Raw genomic sequence first — 8,682 nt, 5'->3', positions numbered from 1 at the left:
GGGGGGAGGGGATTGCTATCAGCCATCCGTTCTTCATTATCTCCAAGACAAGCAAGTTAAGACCAATCCAGAGTTAGCTCATCAATGAAGCAGGGCAGTGGACACCCACCATAAGGTTTTTGAACAGGGAAGGTTCATAGTGAAATCATCGACCTAAGGTTAGTATCTTTCCTGTTTTCTATGAATGGAGACTGAGGTGGGAAATACTGTAGGACCTACCCTTTGAGGCTTATGTTGAGTTGCTAAGCAGGGGCGGAGATGATAGTAAATGCGGGGAAAAATAAGGGGGGGGAGGCGTAAAGTCCACTCAGATGACTGTTCATTACTGAGCTCCTAGTGAGTCGAAAGGTGATACACTGAGAACACACAGATGAATGAAGGGTGTGTGCCCTGAACTTCTTAAACAAAACAAAACAAAACAAAACAAAACGGTTATTTGTGAGGAGTCTATCTTTACCACAGAAACTCACGTACTTTGGCCTGTGTTTTGACTGCTTTAAGCATTCCTGGAAACAGTTATGTTTGGACCAGAACTGTAAGATTTTCTCTTCTTCAGCAGGAAAACTGATGTTTTCTGGAACTTGTTGAACCATTTTGTTGCTGCAAGAGAAATGAAATTTGCTATAGTCATAGCAATTCCTAAGTTAGAAACAACAGGCTAACAAATTACTAAGGTGCACATACACACGACTGTCCACACTGTGTTACAGCAAAAGCTTTACTGGGCAATGATATATGTACTATACAGTCTGCTCTTTTAGAGGATACAAGCCAGCTGGGTTTTTAGGGTATGTAAAGACATATAACCACCACCACTATCTAGTTCAGATTATTTTCAATTCTAACCCCAACCATTAGCAATCACATTCTCACTGGCTCAGCCCCTTGCAAGTACTCTATAAAAGGAAAATTTCATAGTGGGTGGTGGCACAAGCCTTTAATACTAGCACTTGGGTAGAAGCAGGCAAACCTCTGAGTTTGAGGCCAGCCTGGTCTACATAGTGAGTTTCAGGACAGCCAGGGCTACATAGAGAAACCCCGTCTTGAAAAACAAAAACAAAACAAACAAACAAACAAACAAAAAAACCGAAAAATCCACATCCACCACCACCAATTTTCACGTGAATTCCCTCCACGTGCACTCTTCCCTTAGTTTTGAAGGGTCAGTCATGCTGTAAAACACATTCACACATCTTTGTCACAATTCATCAATGCATCAGTTTCCACATTTCAATTGATTTGCCTTTTTTGGTTTTTAAGGTTGTTAGGAATGTTAAGTTCAAATTCTACACACACATCACGTTTTCTTTCTTGTGTATAGAGCTAGCTAGACGTAGAATTTGTGGATCATGTAACTCAGTATCAAACTTTCTGAGGAACTACCAAAATGTTCTCCATGGTGACTACACCATTTTATATCCCATCAGCGACAAATGGGGCACTTGCTTCCCTATCTCCTCTTCACCACCTACGACCATCTAACTTCAGATCAAAGCATCTTTCCATGTGCTTCTTGTCCATTGTATCATCTGAAGATTAGTGTTTACTCGCCTTTTGCCATCTTTCAGTAGGGCTGACTTTTCATGGCTGACTTTTAAGAATTCTAAATTCTGGATATAGTCCTTCTCTGGTGAGTTGTCTTGGTGTTTGCTTGTAAGTGCTGGTGTTTGTAGGGGCCAGAGGGGTGTCTTACTTACCTCACTCATTTCTTGGGCTAAAGTCATCTGAGGGAAGGGAACCTCAGTAAGATCAGGCTGTGGGCAATTTTCTTAGTGATTAATTTAAGAAGGGCCCAGTCCGCTGTGTGTGGTTCACCTGGACTGGTGGTCCTGGGTTCTAGAAAAAAGCAGGCTGAACAAGCCACAGGGAGCAAGCCAGCAAACAGCACCCCTCCATGGTCTGTGCATCAGCTCCTGCCTCCAGGACCCTGCCCTGTTTGAGTCTCTGTCTCGACTTCCTTCGATGAGTAACAGTGATATAGAAATGTAAGTCAAATAAACCCTTTCCTCCACAACTTGCTTTTTGGTCATGGTGCTTTATCAAAGAAGTAGAAACCCAAACCAAGACACGTCACCTTTTTTTCTCTTTTTAATTTTTAAAACCTTAGGCCAGGCATAGTGGTTCAAACCTTTCCCTCCAGCACCTGGGAGGCAGAGGCAGGCAGTTGAAGGCCAGCCTAGTTGATATACCGAGTTCCAAGCCAGCCGGAACTACACACAGAGATCCTGCCTCAAAAAAACAAAAACCTTGCTTTATTTATTCATGTGTATGACTGTGTGTGTGCATTCTCATTGTAAATCTAAACAAGCTGGTGATTAGATTTCTTTTATTTTAAATAATTTATTTACTTTTATTTTATGTGTCAGATCACCTAGAACTGGAGTTACAGACGAGCTGCCATGTGGGTTCTGGGAATTGAACCTGAGTCCTTTAGAAGAGTACCCAGTGCTCTTAACCACTGAGCCATCCCTCCAGTCACCGTGACTAGATTTCTAAGGCAAAATTCAATTAAAAGGGAACAGGATTACTAATGATGAGAGAACACAGAAGACAGAAACCCATGTCTTCCTGAATCCCATCAAGAGAGTAACTGACTCTGAGAGAGAAGGCCCCGCACACCTCGACCAGACCTGAAAGCAGCGGAGTTTAAGACAGAGGCCACCAAGAAATTTTTATGACCAAAATAATTTTAAAAGACATTTTTCTTAAACATTCATTATTTTTTTATATCCAAGTATCTCTTGAGTGTTTTATAGAAAAAAAAAAAAAAATACAGGTGGGCCATTTACCTAAAACAGCGCTTTGCAATCAGAGCACAGAATTAAACACTACTGAGAAGTAGACGATGTTTTGCATCAGCTGCTATTACAGCATCCAGCCTTTCAAAGACAAAAAGAATTCTCTGCATGTTTTTTTTCTTCTTTCTCTCTCTCTCTCTTTTTTTCTTTTTTTTCCAAGGGTCCTATTGGTTCAGTGAGTAAGAGGCTGGTAAAAAATCTTTAGGTACCAACACATTCGTTTTGTCACGTCTCAATTTCTGCAGAATCATCAGGGTCAGATGTGCACTTTAACTGGGTCTCTAGGAGAGGCTCCAGAGCACTATCACTCACACAGCACCCTGACGACTAATGATTCAGGGCGATGCACTCCAACCTCTGTTGAGAACACGAGATCTAAACTTTCTGGGAAGTGAGAGGATAGCATTTACTGAACTTTCTATGTTGTCCCTGCTTTTCTCAGAAGATTAAGAACCGCAGTACTGCTCTAGAGAACACAGAGGCCAGCTGAGTGCAAGAGCATGAACTGTTTAAGGAGGAACAATGTACCAATGACCGGGCTATGGCAACTGCTGGGAAGAAACAGCTCCCATGCATAAATCACAGGGTTTCTCTAGCCCACTGTATCCACTGGACAGCTGTACCTGCACAACAGCCTCCAGCAACCACAGGGCATTGGGGGTGGGGGGTGGGGGGGTGGGGGAGCAGATGTGATGGAGAAGGGCCAGCAATACTGTCAGGTTCCACACAAAAAAGCTACCCATCTTCTTCCTCCCAAACACAATGCAGGCCTTTCTTCCTTATTCTGTAACTCCTTCAGGACATTTTAGCCCCAGCTTCCTCTTCTGATGCTTCATTTCCCTTTTAGGCAGTCTCATATAATTCAGGGTGGTTTTGAACTCCCTGTGTAGCTGGGGATAACGCTGACCTTCTGATCTTCTGGCCTCTACCCCCATATGTTGGGATTATAAGTGCTTTGGGTTTTTTGTGTGTTTGCTTATGTATGTGTTTTGGTGACAGAGTCTCACAGTGTAGCTGGCTTACCCTGAACTCAGAGTTCAGGCTGCTTCTGCTTTCTAAGTCTTGGGATCAAAGGTGCACACCACCACTTTCCAGCTCACAAGTGTGCTTTTAAGAGGAGCGGGGGCTTGAGCCCAGAGCCTTATGCACCCAAGGCAAGCACTCTACCCAGCTACAACCTCACCTGTCTGTCCAGCTCCTCCACTTATCTTGAGAAAGTACATGGAGACGCCATGGAACCTGCTGCTTATGCTGCACTTGGGGGCTGCGGTGGGATGACAGGTTGAAGCCAGGCCAGGCTCCACTGGGAGAGACATACATCACCACCTTTTCTTAACTCTAATGCGCATGGGTTTCAGGGACCACACGAATCCCGGTGATCCACATGACATTTCACTGTCACTCAAGGTGTCTCATCACAGGAACAAAAAAACGTGACTGACATACCAGCTAACAACAACAATGAAAGACCACAAATCAGTCAAACAAAAACATCCCTCCACACCACCGGGCACTGGATTCAGGACCTGTTGGGATACTCAAACAAAAGGATGCTCAAGTCTCTTATATAAAATGTAGTATTAACATATATAACTTATGTGTACCTGCCTGTGTGTTTTAATCAACCTTTAGATTACTTATCATGCCTAATACACTTAAATGCTAGATAAGCAATTGCGCTACTATATTGCTTAGGAAACTATGAGCAAGAAAAAATAGTTTGCACATGCACAGTACATAGTCACCGCACAGACTTAACCAAATAGTATGGCCACTGGTTGGTTGAAACCCCAGATAGAGAAGACCGACTTTATACTCTCTCTCTATACACTGAGAAACAAAAGAGCAAGTCTCAGGTACAAGGTTTGTATTCTATGTAGTGTATGGTGTTTTTGCTTATTTCCTCAACTCACTAAAAATGAGACCCATAAATTCCTAAGGTTGGAAACCAAGTGCCGCTCTCACATACTCACCACGCACATCCTGAGCTGAAGTGACAACAACGATCCTCTCATTTGCTAACCAAACATGATGGGTTCTTACAAACCTCACAGTACTTTGAGCCAAGTCCTCATCCTATGTTCTGTCCAAGCCTCTGAGAGACCCTGGTAAGGCATCTCTTCTCATCTCCAAATGTGAGCTTAAACTTGTATCTATATTCCCAGATCCTGTGAGACCAGGACAAGTGCACGCATAATTCACCTTGGTACCCAGGGATAAATGGACGCAAACTCGGGACAGTTGGAAGCCTTGAATCCAGCATGGTTCCTAATTAGTCCTTTCGAATACCTAAACTTGGAGGTGACCTCAACCATCTTCTGATCTTCTCCCAGACACTGTAATCACCCTGCATTCTCACACCTCCCTGCTCAAAAGCCACTAAGAGGCTGAGAGACTTCTAAGGATCTCAGTCCTCCACCCCATGAGTCAGGCCAGAATTAATGCGCAGCTCTGAGTTCTGTAATGCTACTTACTCTCCCTCCAGGAAGGCTCTCTGGAAACAGCTCCGTCATTCACGGCGGGAAGCAACGTGCTCCTTTTTCACCGCCTCGTGCTGTCTGGAGGTTGTAAGCCGTGCGGCCTCCGCTCTGTGTGCCGGAGGGACGGAGGGAGCGGCTTACCTGGGAACACAGAAGCGAGCCCAAGTTCCAGCCGCCGACCACGCTCCAGAACCGTACCTGCAGGTGATGCAATACTGACAGTACGAGCCCGGCTCCACGCCGTCCAATCAGCGTGTGGCATCCATCACCCACAAACAACACGTGCGACGATTGGTCCATGCGCGGTGCAGGTCGGGAGCGTCCCTGCAGAGGCAGGAGACCTTGTTCAAAGACCCAGATGGCACGGGCGAGTCCCCTCTCTCCTGGGGGTTAAGTTTTTGCCTCCAGACACAAGTAGCTTGGTTCCCAAGTCTTGGCCTTTAAAAGAGACAACCATTCTCTTCATCTTGGGTACCTGTGGTTGATATTCTTAAATACATGTCAGTATATTTAAGAGCTGGATATTTCAGAACATATAAAATTAGTTTGGATGGGGTCTCGGGTCTCTCCAGCTGGCCCTGGAACTCCAAAGCAGCCAAGGATGACCTTGAACTGAAGCTCTACCTCACAGTAGTGGAATTACAGAAATGCCCCATCATGCCTGTTTTTAGATGGTGCCGGAGGGTAAACGGGGCTTTGTGCGCCACGGCCACACACTCCGCCAAATGAGATTCCCATCTGTGATGACATCAAATTTATGCCGCAACTGAAACTAATGACAAGTGATTCCCACTATTCTTTTGGGAAAAGTGCAAGTAAACCTGGAGACTGCTTCTCATGTGGTAAATAGCAAGAGAAGGGAAGAAGGTCTGACAACAATCTGAGTTCTTATTGGTTGAACTCCATTTAGATTGCTTTCGTTTTTTGAGACAGGGTTTCTCTGTGTAGCCTTGGCTGTCCAGGACTCACTTTGTAAATGAGGCTGGCCTCGAACTCAGAGATCTGCCTGCCTCTGCCTCCCAGGGTGCTGGAATTACAGCGTGAGCCACTACATCCCGGCTTTGAATGTTATTATTATTTTTAAAAATCATTATACATCTACTTAGCACCTTCCAGATCTGGTCGGGAACAAAAGAGAACCCGGTATGTGGCACCAATCTATGAAGGAAAGTTTTGGCCTTGACAAGTTTATAGAGTTGAATAGGTGACTTACCTATTTTACTCATGAATGACAGGAAAAAAAAAAAAAAAAAAAAAAAAGATTTGGCCTAAATGAGGTAGAAAGCTTAGCAAGTTTAAGAACATTTTGATAACTGCTGAGCATTTATTCAATAGTCACTATGTTCTAGACCCTACTGTGTCAAAAATTAGATGCAGTGGCTCCCTGTCCTCTTTGCTTTCTTAACTGAATATCTTTATTGACCAGAATTATTTGTAGTGCTTTAAAGTTTGGCATTCTTTAAATTGCCCAAATGGTTCACTTCATGTCCAGTCTCTGTTGAGAGTCAGGGTTTCTGCACAAAGGGAAAGAAATCTATGGATAGTGCAGACTGGACCAGACTATTTTAAAATTGCTTTGAAAAACACAATAAGCTACTATTGGGAAGTTAGGGAACACTTTGTTTAGAAAAAAGGTAATTAAAGAACTTCCATAGCTGAGTGGTGGTGGTGCACTCCTTTAATCTGAGCAGTCAGAGGCAGAGGTAGGAAGGATGTCTGAGTTTGAAGCCAGCCAGGTCTACAGAGCCAGTTCCATGACAGACTACACAGAGAAACACTGTGTAAAACTTAAAAAACAAAAAACAGAAATCCTAGATTTGTGGCCATGTCTACTACTTGGATTCAGGAGTTTTTAATTTTTGTTTTGTTTTGTTTTGTTTTGAAGTAGCAAGTCGGGTAAAACTGGCTGGGAACATATGTCAGTGGTAGAGTGCTTGCCAAGTCTGCATAAAGCCCCAAATGGCAATCGCAAGTAATCAAAACCTAAGGCAGGAAGCAGGTCATTTTATCTCATGACAGAGAAATGGGAATGGGAAAGGCCCCTTGTCACTGCTTTGAAATGGATGCAAGGGCTTTCCTCCCACTGTTTTAGCCTGTAGAATGGAGAACCAGTGGCTGAGCATAGTTTCAGCCCAGACTTTAGTGATAGCCAGCATGTTTCCTGCCTCTGGAAACACTTGCCCTTGGATGCTAGTTGCCACGCTTTAACGCTTTAAAGAAGCCCTTGGATGGACATTGAGTCATCCAGGCATCTTAACAGAATCTCTAGCCCCAGCTAATGCACCCCAATGTCTCTGTGAAGAGCAGAGAATCCTAACCAAAAAAAAGAGTATGTGAGCCAACTTGTGGCTTTTCCTAGGACCATTTGCTCTGAAGCGATGAGGTGATTTACATCGAGAAGGCCGAACACCTTAGGTGTCTTGACACGTAGCTTTCAAACTCTAACGTCTGAAATCCTAGAAACAGAAATCTAGAGCAGCTCTTTAAGCTGCTTAATTCTTCGTAGCATATGTTATGTATCCAAATGATTTTTGTGTATGCATGGTGGTAACATGTACAATTAGTGTAGCTGCCTACAGAGGCCAAGATGACATGGGATCCCTTAGAGGGGGAGTTACCAGAGACTATAAGCTACTTGACTGGGTGCTATGAAGTGAACCTGGGCCTTCTGGGAGATTGGCAAACACTCTTAACCTCTCTATTCTCTGTAAGCTATTTTACTAGAAGCAACAACAATAACAAACCATTTGAACTGAGCATCTGTGTGACAACAGATATAGGCAGTGGAGACATAATGGTTAACAACCCAAAAAGAGATCCCAAGTTTCTTTTAAAGATTTATTTTATGAATGCTCTGTCTTCCTGTACACCTGCACACTAGAAGAGAGCACCAGATCTCATTATAGATGGCTGTGAGCCACCATGTGGTTGCTGGGAATTGAACTCAGGACCTTTGTAAGAGCAGTGTTCTTAACCACTGAGCCACCTCTCCAGCCCCTTCCCCCCAATAGATTTTATACTCAAGCAAAATATGCATCAAATAAATACTATCCTAACTCGAGATGCACATAACTCAGTAAGATACTTAGGACTAATATCCTTTTATACAGAGCTCATTTTAATAGGCCTGTCTCTTTTGAATCTTAGCTACATTTAATGAAACAGGAAACCTGTGTTCCTATCTGACTTGGGATCTGAGTCCTGACTTTTGACTATATGTAGTCCTTTAAGTAATTAGAATTTTTCATAAACTCAGATCTAATTGGACTTTTGGGACTGATAAGCCCATTTCATATGTTGTTCACTAATTAGACAAGGCTAAGGTCAAGAAAACAACTGTGTTGTCTTCCTTTTCCAGTGCTCACAGAAATCTCAGGTGTTGGTCTGAGTATCCCACATTTCAG

General features: G+C 43.5%; 1 non-coding gene across 1 annotated transcript; it reads right to left on the bottom strand.

The window, feature by feature from the left end:
- Positions 1-3,318: 3,318 nt before the first annotated feature.
- On the bottom strand, positions 3,319-3,451 carry LOC129667597 (small nucleolar RNA SNORA84). The gene has a single exon (XR_008718777.1). It is a non-coding gene; the product is annotated as a small nucleolar RNA SNORA84 (small nucleolar RNA).
- Between the last annotated feature and the right edge of the window lie 5,231 nt (positions 3,452-8,682).

This window comes from Psammomys obesus, unplaced genomic scaffold (genome assembly GCF_907164565.1).
Source record: "Psammomys obesus unplaced genomic scaffold, mPsaObe1.curated_primary_1811, whole genome shotgun sequence".
In the NCBI taxonomy this organism is placed as follows: Eukaryota; Metazoa; Chordata; class Mammalia; order Rodentia; family Muridae; genus Psammomys; species Psammomys obesus.
Note: the sequence above shows the minus strand (reverse complement) of the source record. Positions and strands in the feature narration are given on the sequence as shown.